The sequence below is a fragment of the Micromys minutus genome, assembly GCF_963924665.1.
Source record: "Micromys minutus genome assembly, chromosome: 24".
Taxonomy (NCBI): Eukaryota; Metazoa; Chordata; class Mammalia; order Rodentia; family Muridae; genus Micromys; species Micromys minutus.
The window spans coordinates 49,745,310-49,762,463 of NC_137959.1; positions in this window are offsets into that span (position 1 = coordinate 49,745,310).

Sequence of the window (17,154 nt, forward strand, 5' to 3'; positions counted from 1 at the left end):
AGGAGATGATGGAGCATGGGAGAGGTACCACCTTTCCCAACTCTCTCCCTTTCTCTCCCCCCCTCTGTCTGTGTGTGTGTGTGTGTGTGTGTGTGTGTGTGTGTGTGTGTGTGTGTGTGTTATGTTACATGTGTACCAGTGCATTCGGAGACCAGAGGACAACCTCAGATGCCTCTCCACAGGCACCATCCACCTTTGGTTTTGCTTTGCTGCTCATCAGAGATGGAGACCCTCACTATCCTAGAATTTGCCAGTTTGGTTAGGCCAGCCATGGTAATGAGCCCCACAGATCCTTCTGTCTCTGCCTCCCCAGTGCTGGGATTGCAAGCATGTGCCTCCATGCTCAGCTTTGCCACACTGAATGATACTAGAGATTAAACTCTCAAATCCTCGTTTGCACAGCAGATACTCTACCCACTTTGCATATCTCTAGAGACAACCCAACATTTTATCCTTCCTTACCAATCAGAATGCCCTTTAGTATAACATGGCTGAGGAAGTCATGCTAGGGTTTGAGTTTGTTTTGAGAACACTGGTTTTCAAGTGTCAAATGAACCAGAAAGCAGTCCACACCAGACACTTGAGCCACAAAGTTTTCCTTCCAAAATACAATTTGGGCTTTATTGGTCCTAAAATGTTGTCCTAATCATTTGTTATACAGGTAGCTCTCTGCCCAAGGCTGCAAAACCTTAGCTACTTAAAAAAGGTAAGATACTGCCTGATGGTGGTGGAACATGCGGTCAGGAGGCAGAGGCAGACAGATCTCTGAGTTTGAGGTCAGCCTGGTCTACACTGCAAGTTTCAGTCCAGCCAGGGATACATAGTGAGACCCTGTCTAGAAAAACCTAAAAATTAAATACAAAAACAAAAGAACAGAAGAGCACAAAACAAACAAACAAAGCAGGTAAGACACCATTACATTGCCATAACACAAAGGGCTGGCCTGCTACTCACTCAGCTCTCCCAAAGTACTCGAGCTGCTTTTGTTCCCCCAAGGAAGGAAGTGGAGAAGGGGTATTGGTTTCTAATAAAGACTGGACTGGAGAAGGAAAAGGTAGATTGCTTCTGGTTTTGTGTAAGTTTTAAGTTTCTCCATGAATCAGCTGCCCCATTGTAATTATGGTGAACTACTTTACAGGGTTATGTTAGAGACTGAAGCATGTTAAATGATGTGCATGAGGCATAGGCTAGTTCCTGTCTTTGATTCAGTGTCAAACAGGCCCCAATTAGGAAGCTGTGTTCTGCTTAGAGCAGGGCTAAAAAGAACCATGGACAACTTGGACTTGATTCAGAAAGAGGAACAAAGATGGTCCAGTGTCTTGGAAATGAACTCTGTGAGAGAAACTGGAAGAATTGGTGTGATAGATGGTGTGTGCATGTCTGAGGCGTACCCAGTAGTAAACAGCATTCAAAAGCAGTCAGGTCATTCTCAGGTGATATGCACTATGCATCTGATCACCACTGAAACAGTAGACTTAAAAGTCAAGAGGCAATTCTCCACCCACATGGCCAAAGACAGAGCTGAGGTGAAGCCAGAATGATCTATGTGGCATATCCTATACCATTTGCATTTAATAGGTTGCTTTTTGTTTTTTATTCATTTTATTCATTTATGTTTCATGTGATATTCCCCCTTCCTGGTTACCCTAAGCAAACCCCTCCCATCCCATCCCTCTTCCCCTCCCCTTTGTCTCTATGAGGGTGCTCCCTCACCCACTCACCCACCCCTGCCTCACTGCTCTAGCATCCCCCTACTCTGGGGCATCAAGCATCCATAGGACCAAGGGCCTCCCTTCCCACTGATGTTAAATAAGACCATCCTCTGATACATATGTATCTGGAGCCATGGGTCCCTCTATGTGTACTCTTTGGTTGGTGGTTTAGTCCCTGGGAACTCTGGGTGGTCCCATTAGTTGATATTGTTCTTCCTATAGGGTTGCAATCCTCTTCAGCTCCTTCAGTCCTTCTCCAAGCTATTGCATTGGGGTCTCCAGGCTCTGTCTTGTGGTTGCCTCTGAGTATCTGCATCTGTATTGGCCAGGTCCTGGTAAAACCTCTCAGGGAATAGCCTTGACCTTGTGTAAAGAGCTCTTAAAAACAGAGGCATGTGGAGGTCAACCTCAGGTACCATCCTCCTTATTTTGAAACTGACTCTCTCATTGGTCTGGAGCTCTCAGATTAAACTAAGTCAGCTGGCAGCAAGGAATCTTTCTGGCTCAGCCTCCCCAGTGCCCAGTGCCAAGATTGCTTATCACACTGGATTTTTCATGGGTTCTGAATATGAACTCAGGTTCTTGTGATTGAAAGGCAAGCAGCTCTACCAACAAATCATTTCCACAGCTCATGCCATGGTTGTTTGGATTATAAAAGTCTACCATTGATCAACTCTAGGTTGAGCTACTGTATTAGCTAGGGCTCTGTCTGCTATGTTGCCCTTTGTAAACTTAATGGAAACAGTTTGCTGCCAACACCAAGAAGCAACACAGAAACAGTTGGTTCAGAAAGGTAGCTTTAGTGAAGGATAGGAAGGCAGCTCTCAGAAGGTTTTTCAGGCCAGTATTTCCCAATGACTAAGCTATAGCTGCTGCTGGTCATCAACTGTTTTTGTGTTTCTTTCATTTTGATTTATTATGACAAATACAATCATTTATTGAATACTATCTTCATGTGAATATTATCAAACTTTTGATATAACTTGTCAGATTGTTGTGTGTGCATACACATATTTGTGCATATAATAGCTACACACACACACACACACACACACACACATATGATATTTGCTAGAATATCCAAGATACATGAAGAAAAGAAGACAAAAGTACCCTAACTATGAATCGACCAACCAAACAAAGCTCTTATATAAGCAAACTACAAGGTCTTTAAGTCTGAGGTCCTTGGTCCTTCTGCCTTCCCTTTCTGTCCTTAGGGTGTTTGCGGAGCCTTGGGTCAGATTTCCATAAATCAGTAAATGAAAGAGACAATGGGAGTAACTGTTCTCAATTTTAAGCTTGTTTAGAAAGAGAAGAGAGGTTAGTTTCTTACTTAACCAAATCCTTCACAGAGTCTCTCAGACTTCCAGTGAGCCCAGTGAGAAGAGGGGCCCTGGGAGATCTCTGGTTGCCAGGGAATGTCTAGAGGAGCTTATCATCCTAGGATGGAGCACACAGCCCTTAAAAGCAACACCTCAGCCACTCCACTTGAAGTCTATGTTAGGAGATTATCCTTGGAGGCCCCAGCATCAAAGCTGAAGAAATGCAGCAATGATGGTAAGACCCTCTGTACTCTCCATCCCTCCTTCTGTTCCTAGTCTGTCCCATGAGCAAGCCCCCACTTCTGTGTCTATGCAGTGCCAACCCAAATCCGTTCAGTCAACTTGGAAGTTCACTTTGATTGAATTTTCTAGTAAATTAAGTCAAAATGTTCAAGCACCCGCATGTGCTCTGCTAAACCTGGCACCACAATAGACTAATATCAAGGCAAGACTCCGTTCACTTCTAAGCCTGTTAGTGCCAATACTTACTGCAGTTGCTGTAATGGTTTGAACAGCTTAAATGTTACTTACTGAGTATCATCGTACTTGCTAACTAGCATTCTACACTGCATGCTGACATCTCACAGAGCAAACTCAATGTGCTTTGGAACTACCTGTCATCTCTTGGGAGGGCCGTGATAAAGTAAGGTGCTGTGTCTCGGAAGACATTCTTAGCAAATTTAAGATGTAAACCATAAAAAAATCCATATGGTGCATATAACATCTCTCAAATGAAAAACTAAGGTTTCTTATGGAAGGAGTCTTGGGGAATTCTGAAGTCAAATTGTAAGGAACAAATGTTCTATTTTAATTTTGGCCTTAAAACTTCCTCTCCTGGAATAGTCTCAATCTCACAATCTCTGCTCAGCAGCATCCTTGGAGCTAGATACTCCTGTTGTTTTTTATTTTGCTTTTCTTTAAGGAAAAAGACATCCTCAGGGCTCTACAGAAGAGTTTCAGCCCTTCCCACCGGAGTCTTAGGAAACCTTGAAGGTTCAAGAGCTGGCTGTTCACATAGGCCACCAGCAGATAAAATTCCCCAGGAGAAATGTGCTGCTCTGCTCCCTGACTCCTCCTTCCTCCTATAACACCCTCAACCCAGAGGTGTTGTTCAGATAGGCCCTGTACCCTCCCATCCCAGACACCTGCTTCACCATGCAGAGGATCCTCTTCTGTAGCTTTTACCATGGAAACTTACACCTTTTCTAATGCCTACTTGCCCAAGCCAGATGAGGCAAGTCACAGAAGGCTCCATCCAGCCAAGACAATGTGTCCATCTTTATTATCACAAGCAGTGTGGTGGCAGCCCTGAATTAATGGTCAGCGTGGCTCCTAATTAAACTCCCCACTGAAGACGGATTTATGCTTGGTCTGTTTCAAAACACAGTGGACTGCAACTTATCATTTAAGCTGTCAACTGGAAGTACTTTCCATTTTTAGTGTAGAGAGTTTAAACGCCATTAATTAATTTTGTTTAAGAAGTAAAGACAGAAATGAGTGAGTTTTTTTTTTTTTTTACCAACCTGCCTTCCTTCCCTCCCTCTCTCCTTTTTTCCCTCTCTCCTTTCCCTCTCTCCTTCCTTCTTCCACTCCTTCCTTCCTTCCTTTCTTTAGGAGAGAGAAAAAATAGCCTGGTTCACATGTCTGCAGGATGCATTGAATCATTTAGAGACAGATTTTCAGGGTTGTCCTATCCAGTGACAGTGCACTTTTAGTTCATTTACTGTGGGAAAATTCTGCTGAAAAGATAGAACAGATATTTTCAATCTTCAAGATCATATGTGGGAAATTTAGGCAGAGCTCAATCCCGTTAGAACTGAGTTCTTTTACTAAAAGAAAAAACTCAACTTTCTGTTTTTAAGGATTAGAGGTATTTTTAACCATCTTGGACATGACATCAAACTCAAGCTGAGGATTTAATGATGTCAGCAGAAATAAGTCAATACTTTCAGGATAAGATTTCTATTATGTACCCATGGTTTAGGATCTGTAAGAGAAGGAATGATGTGAAAAGGAGTCGTATACTTCACAGGGTCATGCTGACAAACCAGGCTCATCTCTGTAGATACTAAATGAGAGTTGAAGGGGCTGAAGGGATGAGTCCATTGTGAAAGGCACATGTTACTTTTACAGAGGATTCAGACTGAACTCTGAGCACACGGCAGTTCACAGCCATCTGAAACTCCAGTTTCAGGAGATTCAACACGCTCTTCTGACTTTCAAGAGTTTCTGATGTATGTGGTACTCATAAATTCACTCAAGCCTGCACACACACACACAGACACACACACACACACATGCACATACACACACTAATAAAAAAGGAGAGAATTAAATTGAAAGGAAGAAAAGACAACAGGAAAATGGGAGTCAGCCTCTGGCTCACTCCAGTGTCCACCCTCTCCTGGGAAAATGTGTTTTATCTTTTTCTAATCTTGTTTTGTTGCATTGTTAAGGGAGCTCCTAGCTGAAATCTTGTTTCGCCTACAGCAGACACCCTGTAGATTCTTTATCTCACTCTGATAGCCTTTACTCTGATCTCTCAAATGATTCTTGCTTCTTCATTCTATCCAGAACTTGGACTGAAATCAAGGTTCACCTTCTGCCTCCCCATTATACCCATTAACATTGGAAGGCAGAGCTGTGGCGCTCATGACCCTCAAAGGATGACCTTGGGATAGGAGCAAGAGATGAAATTAATGTGGTCATTGGTGTCTTCAACCCTCACAATTTTATAGCCAGCAGACCCCGAGCAAATAAAAGATTCCAGGACACAAATCATGGCTGTGAATATGGAAAATTCATACTGTCTCCTGCATTCCAACTCAGGGCTTGACATCACCCTAGCAGATTTTGAATACAGTCAAGAGTCCAGGTTGTTACACTCTATGCTGAGAGCAGAAAGAATGATTATTAACAAAACTAGAATATTTTCTCAACACTCCAGAGAATCAACTCTTATATTGAGAACTGAGAAGTTTCCTTTTAAAAATCTAACTTAAATGCACTAAGCCCCGGGTTCCACATCTAACGTGACATAAACAGGGCAAGGTACACATGCCTCAAATCTTCTCAGGATTTCTCAAAGCACTCAGGAGGATCAATTCAAGGCCAACCTCAGCTACAAATCAAGCTAAGACCAAAGGAAACTCTGTCTCAAAAGATAAAATATATACATAAATATTATGTGATTTAATCCTAGAAATGCCACTGAGCTTTTCAGATCATCTGAAGAGTAAGTAGCTAATAATAATAATAATAATAATAATAATAATAATAATAATGTGACAGCAATGATAGTTAATAGTCAGTGAATCAGATTCATCTCACGTAATGCACAGAATGCTAGCCATCTGATAGAGTTGATCTCACTGACTCCCCACAGCAAGCATTATTTTGTAATTGATTTTTAATTGGAGAATCTCAGATTTTGAGACATTTATCCCTGCAAACAGGAATGAAGTAGGGCTCTTTGCCATTTGTACTTGCCCTCCTATCCGTAGCCGGTGGCCCAAGAGAGAAAGCAAGTATGGGGGTGACGACATCTTAGGTGGCAAAACCACATGGTGAGAAAAAACTCTTGGGAGTCAGGCTTCGGGGAGACAGCTCGTTTAACTGGGGTAAACAAATTCAATTTAAACCTTTTGGGGGGATGAGTTGGGTAGATTGTGGTGCGGGTACATCATTGGCCAGGTCAGGGTGCTAGAAATGCCTCATTTGTATAATGAAGAACTCCAGGTACTGTTGGACATGACCCAGTAAGAGGAAAAGAAGTTTAAGCTGGCTACTGGGCTATGTGACATCCACTAGTGGGGCAAAGATTCAGGCACAGGTGGGGGCAGAGGTCTGTGCACTGGGACATGCAGATCCAGAGCCAGCAGGGGAGCAATTCTTCTCCGGCCAATCTCATGATGAGGGTTCTTCGTTTGGACAAGTCTCAACCCTCTCCTGCTCCAGACCTGCTCCCCACAGCTCCATGGCCCGCCTAGCCCCACAGTTCTGGAATTTCCATTTTAAAATTTCAAGCTTACCTCTTTTTACTGCAAAGGCAAAGGGCAGAATGCAAGAATATTCTAAAGGTGTCTAGCTGGGTAAGTGAAGTCTTTGGTCAGGCTTTTGTGTCTCTAAGGGATGTTGTCCACTTTGACTGAAATGAAAATTACTTGTGTTTGAATCTTCAAGAAAGAGTTCAATATATGTGGACAATTGACATGGAGATTTTCAAGAAAGGAAAAAAATGCTACTGAATGCATCACTTGGGGTCATTTTTAACCTTTGTTAGAGAAAACATTTGAATCCAGGTTGAGAAGCTTTGCTGTTGACGGAACTTGTATGTGCCCATATTGCTGCTAAGACATGCTGGTTACCAGCGGCTGGGCAAGAGGCTACCTGACTGGCCAGTACATCTGCAGGTTGAGGCACAGTGGTAGATGTAGATAGGTCTAGCTTCTTTCTGTAGAATCCTACTTGTCTTTTCCATCTCCTCTGACAACGCGCAAACAGGAAGAGGCAAACCACACATTATGTAAAATGAGCTTGGAGGCTGGGAATATGGCTTAGTGGGAAACATTCTTACTGCATAAACATAAGGACTGAATTTGGATCTACAGCACCCATGTGAAAACTGAACTTGGTGTTGTATGGGTTGAGGTGGGGCAAAGGTAGAAGACAACAGTCTAGCAGAAATGGCCAACTCCAGATTCAGTGAGAGACCCTGTCTCAGTAAAACAATATGTGAACCATGACAGAAGATAACTAAAGTCAACCTTTGGACTACACACACACACACACACACACACACACATCTGAAGTTTGAATATACATTATCACCCAGAGTCATACAGAGATGTAGACTTCTACCTGCTCACTGCCAGTACACAGCATACAAACCTTGCTATATGAAATCTTGCTCAAATGTGTGCACATGTGTGGGTCAGTGCATGTGTGTGCATTTATGCTCAGATGACATTGTTTTGGGTTTTTGTTGTTGTTGTTGTTGTTCGTTGATTTGGCTTTATTTGATTTAGTTTGGTTTTGGTTTTGGTGCAAAGTCTAAGGGTATGGCTTATGGTAGTGGGGAAGACTTGGTGTTTGAGGCAGCTGGTCACATGTCAGAGAGTGGTGAATGTAGGTATTTAGATTTTCCCTTTTAGTCCAGAACCCCAGATGTGGAATAGTACCTCCCATATCTAGGTTATGTCCTACCGCTTCAACTAACCTAAATCTACAGACCCTCTCACTGATATGCTCAGAAGTTTGTTTCCATTGTGAATCCCATCAAGTTGACAATCAAGATTTCTGAAATATTGAACTGCAATCTCCCAGCACGAAGCTTAGACATGAAGTCAAGGTGAAAGAACAGTACTGGAGAACAGATCTAAGGGTTTTGTCACTATGTGAATATTTTAGTGGGTGAGGTGAGCCTGTTCTATTTATTGGCTTCCAAAGGTGACCATAATATCTAGGAGTTCTTGCTTCAGCTTTGAGTGGGAGAAATGAGTCAGACTAGCATAGGGACCAAAATAGGATATACTGTCCAACTCACCCTGCAAAAGAGAGTGCAGAAGGGTGATTGTCTACCTCCTAGTGTCATTAGCCGAAGCTTTCTAACAAAAACATTGGAGAAAGGAACAGCAGTGTTGGTGCTAGGTGCAAGGCTGGGACCTCACCCTACCTGGTTCCACTCTAGCCCTTCCTTGGCTCTAGCCCTAAAAGCCAGCAAGCTAGTTCTTTGTATCATGAGGCTGGCTTAAGGAGAAGGAAACAGGCTGGAACAGAATGTAAGCTTGGTACACAATACCGTCACCCCTAATTCAGAACTTGTCTATGGTTGATATCACCTAGGAGTGTCCTTCAGAGATAAGCAGGGTGTTGCCTTGCCAACTTTGTATGATTGTGTGTGTGTGTATTCATGTGTGTACAGATGCATGTATATATGCATGTGGAGGCCAGAGAATAACTTCAGGCACTATTCTCCTTGTTTCATTCCTCTGTCTGGCCAGGACTCCTCCAGGAGTCTGTCTGTCTTTGCCTCCCAGGGCTGGGATTACAAGAATGTGCTAGCATAGCCAGTTGTAGGTTTTGTTGCTGTTGTTTTGTTTTAATTTGGGTTCTGGGGATAGAATTCAGATCCTCCTGCTTGGAAGGCAAACACTTTAATTGAGCCATCTATCTCTCCAGCCCCCTACTGTGTGATCTTTAACATCCTCAATCAAGTCATGGGAACTGCCAGGGTTTTCCCCTATAAGACAATAAAAAACAACTGTATTTTCATCAAAAACAATGTTGTCGGACTGGAGCGTAAGCCCTGAACGCTGGAGACTCAGTCCAAATAGGACACTTCCCCAACATCCAAACTTTGTAGCCAAGTTCTTCCCTGCAGAAATCGTGCTGGAGGCTTACAGAACTCTGTGGGAAGATCTGTTTGAAATAGTTTTAAATCATTCCTTATTTTAATCAAGCTAAAAATATCCAAAGCCAGTCCTTCAGTATTTACCATTGGTCTCCATCTCCTCCTGTCAGTGAGAACACGTCAACAGCAAGGAAGAATTAATATCCATCTAAGTATCCAGCCTCTTCCATATACATCATGGTTTGGATCTGGGATCGTTCCAGTTTGGAATAAGGGCCAGATTAATGATTTAGTTACTTTGATCCAAACCAGATTTCTCCAGTTGAGATCTATTTTTTTTCTTTTTAGATTTATATATTACTAAAGCAAATGCAGAGATATTTATTGTTTTGCTTTTGAGTTGGAGGACACAGCTTAGAGAGATCACAGCACACCATAAAACAAACAAACAAACAAATAAAAGGGCAAGTGTCCAGAAAAATAACCGCCCAGAGGGTTCAGGTTTTCCTACAGACTCTGGCATCCAAACTATTCTTTACATTTTTGTGGGGGTTTTAATTTTGATTGTGTTTATGTGTGCGTGTGGATGCATGTGTGTGTGTGTGCACACATGCGTGCATGCACATGTGTGTGTTTGTCTGTGAGTGCACACATGCATGTGCGCATTTAGGTGGTAACAAATGCTAAGTTATATTTTAAATGAATGAGATATTACCCCAAAGGTCAATTTTATTTTTCAATTGGCAGTTTTTTCCAAATTTTAAGCTAGCTGTGGTGTATTGTTTTTAATTCTGATACATCATATTCTGACGTAGTATGATGTGAGATGCTGATCTAATATAATTGAAGAGATTAAGATTTTAGAGCTGGGCTCAGGGGTGACCTGTTCCTTACTGGTAGATGTTCTAGACAAGTCACTTAACTGACTCAGCATCACTTTCTTTTGTGATGTATAAATATTTTACCTTCTGTGATTGTCAGGCCAAGAGTGGGAACAGTATCAGGAGCACCAAGTGCTTAACAAGTATGTGTGAATGAGAGTCTGAGACTAGAAAGCTCCTGCTCATTCCCATTAGGCACAGGGACACCCTGCCCAGAGTCCACATGTAGGTGTTTTAAAGAGATCACATACTCAAAGGTAAGGTTTTGATGGGTGGGAGATGAGTATCCTGGGTGCTTGTTGAGGTTTGGTCTCTTGCTATGCTAAATACTGGCTACTCTCAGAGACTTCAGGTGGATCCAAGTGATGCTATGTGCTTTCCCACAGTATGGATATACCCTCAAGTCACAAATGCTTTCATTCCCTTGCCAGCTATTTAAAAAAAATAGTAGTGGAATAAAGTCACTTCTTTTTAAGTGTTTACTATGTAACTCAGGATCACCCAGAACCTTCTATATATCTCAGAGTGTCTGGAACTTGGGATCCTCCTGCCTCATCCTCCTGAGTGGTGGCATCACTGACAGCTGCCACCATACCCAAATAGTCCCGATCATTTCTAACTAACATGAGGATTCTGTTCTAATTGGTTCTATTCCTGCCCTCCTCACACCTCCTACCCAACATGTCCAACACCCTGCCTACTCTCTATGAAAGATTCTTCCCTCTGATCTTGTCACAGATAGATTAGTTCTGAGTTGGCTCTCTCTATACATGACAATAATACCAATACTCACAACCAAAGTTACAAAGTTCCATAGGAACTGGCTCTAGTTATCTAACTTGACCCCCACCTAGTCTTTTCCCAGGTCTGAATATTTCTGTGTAGTTAACTCGAACTTGGCGTCATCTGTGTGCTGATATGTTCAGGGCTCTTCTTGGGCCCTTTATCTTTTGCATCTTTCCACTCCATGAAAGACCTCTCTTATTATCCAACCTATGTTATTTAGTACTTGTACACTCACAATCCATTGTCTTGTATTGCTTGACTGTTCCCATCATGCTGTCATTGGCAATTTTATTGCATCATATTATTCCTTAAGGATGCTACTGATATATGTACTCTACCAACACTTACTACTATCAGAGGACAGGGGACTTGGTGGTACTCCTTACTAGTTTCTAGATTCCCAGGTCTAGAACAGTGTTAGCTACCAATACTGACAATTAATGTTTAGCTAGAATCAACTAATGATTAATTCATTCTTGTAGCTCAACTGGTAGAAAGTTACTCAGCTAGCATGCAGAAAGCCCTGTAGTCTGTTTCTAGCACCATGTAAATCCAGTGTAGTGAAACACATCTGTAATCTTAGTTCTTGGGATATATAGGTAGGAGGATCAGGAATTCAGGCTCATCCTGGATTATATAGTGATTTTGAGAACAGCTTAAACTGCACAAATGAAATCCTATCTCAAAATATTAATAAATGATAAATAGACAAATCCTTCAGAATATAAATTCTTAAATAAATAAATAAATAAATAAATAGATAGATAGATAGATAAATAAATAAATAAATAAATAAATAAATAAATAAATAAATGAGTAAGTAATTAAGAAAGGTTTGTTGAGGGGATAAACACTTCAGGACCCTAATAAATGCTGGCTTCTCAGCTCTCTGCCAGAAAGAGTCTTTGTGCCATTTCTGTTTTTCTGGAGCATTTGTGTTCAGGGTTTAAAGCCCAGCACAAAGGTTTATAAGGCTGCTCCAACCTCCCAACCAGGTAGAGCTAGCTTCTCTGTCTCCATCCTATTCCTCTGGAGTCCAAAGCACTACAGCCACACCCCATGGTGCCTTTCCTAGAGAGATGTAACAATTATGCCACTTGTCCAATACAGGTGGAAGCTAAAAGCCAGAAAAATTTAGATATTTGTCTAAAATCATAAAAGTAAGATGGAACTGCCAACCCTTGAACACGTTCTTTGTGCATTTACAAGGATGTCCTGAAGGAAATGGTCCAAAAGTCTCCTTACTGGTTTTTTCAGCAATGTCCTGCTGACAAATGTGAAGGCACCAACATTGCCTTGCTCCATTGTGTTGATAACAATGTGCATTCACTACTTTGCTCATTGATAGACTCAACAAAACAACATAATGGAGGAAGGTTTATTCTAGCTTATGGTTTGAGGGGCTACAGTCAAACATGGTTAAGAAGGAATGGTGGTAGAAGAGGTGAGGTGACTGGTCACATTGTGTCCACAGACTAGAAACAGACAGCAGACAGGCAATCCATAGGGCAAGCCTACTCCTAGTGGCTCACTTCTCCAGCAAAATTCCACATCCTAAATATTTACAGGCTTTCTAAAGCAGAGCTAACAGCTGGAAATACATGAGATCACAGGAGACATTTCATAATCAAACTATAATACATGAAGAGTTTCATACATTGTAAACATATCAGAACTGTCCAGTAGATGTATCAACTATTGCTATTTTCTCTGCCTTGGTGTTGCTCTCCCTTTACCATTTTCCTCTTATCTGTTAGCTCCACCTAACCTCTGTCCTCTCTAAATTCCCCCTTTTAGACAGGCAGGCTATCCTAGTGTTAGGCATTGCTGGGAAAAGCTCTGCACGGGAGCAATCATTTCCCAGAACTTGGTATGATAATACAGATAATGCACTTTAAGATTATAGATGTCTTTCATCCAAAGCCTCCAGATGGCCTGAAAAGTTGAAAAGTTGGAAACCATGCAGTAAGCTATTCTGGGCATTCGGGGGGAAAACATAACAGGAAGGGGTCTATATTAGGTAATGGAGATCATGAGAAGTATGCTTATCCAATAAAGCCACATCAATGTTCTAGCACACACTCATCCTCATCAACCCATGTTTGGCAGCTCTGGACTCAATAATCATTGAGAGTCTCTCCTTCCCCAGCAGAAACTTCAGGACAGACTCTGGGTTGAAGCTGAATTGCAGGCTTCTTATGAGCTTTAATGATAACTTTTAAATTCTCACAGATTTCTGGCTCTCTGTCTTTGACTTTGGGAAGAAGTTGGACTCCAGGGTTTTATCCCAGTTATCAGCCTCACTGTAGTATCTGTCAATACTGATTTTTCAACATGACAGAATGTAGAATCAGCTGAGACATACACATTTGGGCCTATAGGAGGGAAGGGGGTTTCTAGAACAGGTGAATTGATGTAAGAAGACCTATTTTATCTGTGGGTGGTATCCATCCACTGTCTGGAGTCCTAGACAGAAAGAAAATAGAAAAATAGATCAGCATAGTATATACATACATACATACATACATACATACACACACACACACACACACACACACACACACACACACACACACACACACACACACACACACATATATATATATATATATATATATATATATATATATATATATATATATATATATCTTTCTACTTCCCAACTGCTGATGCAATGTGACCACAAGTCTCACATTCTTGCCACCATGTCTTCTCCACCAAAAATCAATTCTTTCTCCCTCTGGTTGTTTTAATTAGGGATTTTGTTACAACATTAGGAAAAGTAACACAGGACACTATCACATTCCTGGAGTGGGAATTTCTGGTTTCACTGGAGACTCAGTTGTGTCATGTGATGTTTTTCTGGAAACTGTTCTGAGAGGATGTTTTGCTGAGAACAGACAAGTGTTATTTTTCTGTAGACAGGGCTCTGGCATTGGTTCTTTTTGTTGCTGGTCTTCATTGGTCTTTGCTGATGCTGGTCTTCACTGGCAACACTCTTACGTTGGTTTGCCTTGCTTTCTTCTCAGATCTTTGCCTTGTTGTGACTTCATAGAGAGAATCACACCAAAGAACTTCTGGTGGTATTTCTGCTGCTTCTCACTTGTGCTGATCAGATCAGTGGAGCCTTGCAGTTTCTTCCAAATCAAGCTGCTGCTGTTGATTCGTATTTGGTGTTTTGCTAGTGGACTGGATTTCTGACAGTGAAGACTGGAACCATCCCAAAGAACTACTTGTAAACAGGTCCACATCCCCCTTGCCTTGTTAGCCATCTTCCTCCCCTACCTTTGGTTGGAGGTCTATAAGGGAGGTTGAAGCATTAAGAACCCTTATTAAAGTGGGTTTCAAAAATATAAGCCTACATCTTCTCTCTTCTGCCTTCTGTTTGCCTCTGACTCAGAGAATTTTGGTAAGAAAAGAAAGGGCATTCATGGGACATCATTTAAATTGTTTAAATTTCTCAGCTGCCTTGCTTCCATGGGCATGCCTAGAGAGCCATTTTATTTTCATATGTTTTTTAAATCGTATTTAATTTCCATGATCCTCTTTTGTCTCCTCTGCTGATACTTTTTTTTTTTTCTTCTTTCATATCTGGGTATTACTCAGTGACTTAGACTTACTAAATGGAACAATGACTATATCACTGAACAAAATGTCTCTCCCTTCCTCAACAGCCATCACCTGAGTAGACATCCTCAGAAAGTGCCACCTTCTTCTATTTATACATTCTTTCTAACTCCTCTTCCCTAAAGTTACCCGAGCCTTGGAGAAAGTGATAGAGGTGCCCCATTTAGGGCTGAGCCCTCAACAGTTCTCTTATTTCCAGCATGGTGACCAGTTGTAAGCAGAGTACCATTTTGTAATTGAGGAGGATTCTCAATTTTCATGTGACAGACCTAAGATAAATCTCTTTCAAACATTCAGATTAAACAATGAGAAGGAGTCTGTTAGTAACTTCATTAGCTTTTAGGTTGGGTCCAAAATGGACTGAATTAAAGGCAGAAGCTCTCTCCAGCCTGAGAAACAATGGCTATGGGCTATTCTTCAGACACAGCCAGAAAACAGGGAGTATTTTGTTATTTTAACTAGAGTGCAGCCTCTAGAGGCCCTCCTGGTAGACATCAATCACCCAGTTTACAGCCCATAATGATATCTGGGAGGATATGAGAATCTGATGTCTCAGGGAGTTCCTTGTACCAAATAGGAAGACAGACCAAACTTGAGTCTTTAGAGCAAGAATAATGCATCCTTTTTCACTGTGGAATTAAAAGGGGGTGAGCAAATTGTGACTTTTAAAACATACAATAAGACTTGCAGCCTTATTCATGGGGAGAAAAATAATTGGCACTTCACATCAGTACTTTCCATGAACTATTCAAAAAACACAAAATGTGTCATTTCTCTGAAGCCACATCCCACTGTTCTTCAAAGCACCTTGCTAAGGAATAAACAATCACTCCTTACTAGTGATTGGCACATTGTGTAAGTCTATGTTAGGCAAAATGTATCAGAAAGCCAATGGTTAATTTTAGACCTAATATATCCAGAGTCCATGGAGTAAAGTAAAATAAAAAATGATGCCACACCCTATCTCTAGAGGAGGGTCACACTTGAAAGTGTCTGTTGACTCTGGGGGGACAGGAGAAGGGTCCCATGTAGATAAAAACTTAACTGTGCCCACAGGGACAACAGACTGCATTTCTTGACTACATTTGGAACTTCACTTCTTTTGTTCCAATACAGTGAAACACATCTGTGACATTTACCCTCAAATTAGATGAAAAATGATCTCAGGACAAGCTAATTTGTTGGGAAATGCTGTGTGTTCCTGGTGTTTCTCATCTTCGTGGGAAAAGTTAAAAACCTAAGTAAAACGATTCCCATCCCCTGTGGGGGAGAAGGGGGACAGAGCAGAGCTTGCCAAGGTAATGTGTTGTAGATTGTGTATGGAAGGGAGGTTAACTATCTCAGAGACAAATATTTTGTTATTTCTTGGCAGAAGGTTCAGGAGTGGGCGTTTGAAGTTAATGCCCTGAGTCCTGCTTCTAAATGTTTCCATGTCCTTTCTGGCAGCCATGTGATATTAAAATCTTCAGTAAATTAAGTAAATGAGTAAAACATGTTCCATAATGAGATGGGGACAGGCTTCATGAATTATTCCTTCCACCCGTGAAAATATCACTGGGTAACCTGCAGAACAGATCTTGGTCTGCTATGATCCTTCTTTAGAACTCAAAAAAACCAGAGAATACATCAGAGCATGAAGATAGCCAGTGGCTTATCCATCATGTTTGTGTATTTCCAGAGACTACCCAGTATCTACCTTCATGAGAATGCAGACATGCAGTTCTGGAACCCCAGCCCATGGTAGTAACTCATGGGATAGACTACCTCCACAGTCCTGTTTCTCCTCCCTGCCAACCTACAGTTCAGATTTCTGAAGAGCCGATGTAGATCTATAGAGATCTCAGTGAAGCTAAGAAATGGGCCTGTTTGGCTGCTGTGCACTTCAAAGCTATTTTCATGGTTGCTAGCTCTTCCAGGAAGTTGCCCTCAGGGTTCAGACTCAACCTTAGGTGTGGGTAGGGTCTGGGAATCTGCTTACAAAACTCTCAGCTGCTGAATGTTCACCTTCTTGTCTTGTTTCAGATTTGCATCTTCATGCTTACCTAGAAGTTTTAATAGCATCCCAAATTGTGAGCCTTTCTATATTGGAGAACCAACATCTTCATTGCACCAGACTGTGAATCATGGCTCTCAATACAGAGACAGGCCTGCCTAGCTGTTTTTCCTGCAGCCCAGTTAGCATCCAACTTCCTGACCCAAGCCAGAATATAAGCTCAGGCATGGCCACTTACAGCAGAACTATATCAGTAGTTCCTAAACTAACTATACTATATGTCTGCTATATGACCCATGATCTCTCTTCTCCCTATATTATCTCCCTACTTCATCATAGTTGAGGGGCCTTGTCTAGACTGATCCAATAAAAATCTTTCTCATGGAATTGAGAAAGATGCATGTATGTACTCAAAGGAAGAGAGAGATTGGGGATTGGGGTGAGGCTCAGTTCTTCCTGAAGTCTTGGTGTTCAGCACTAC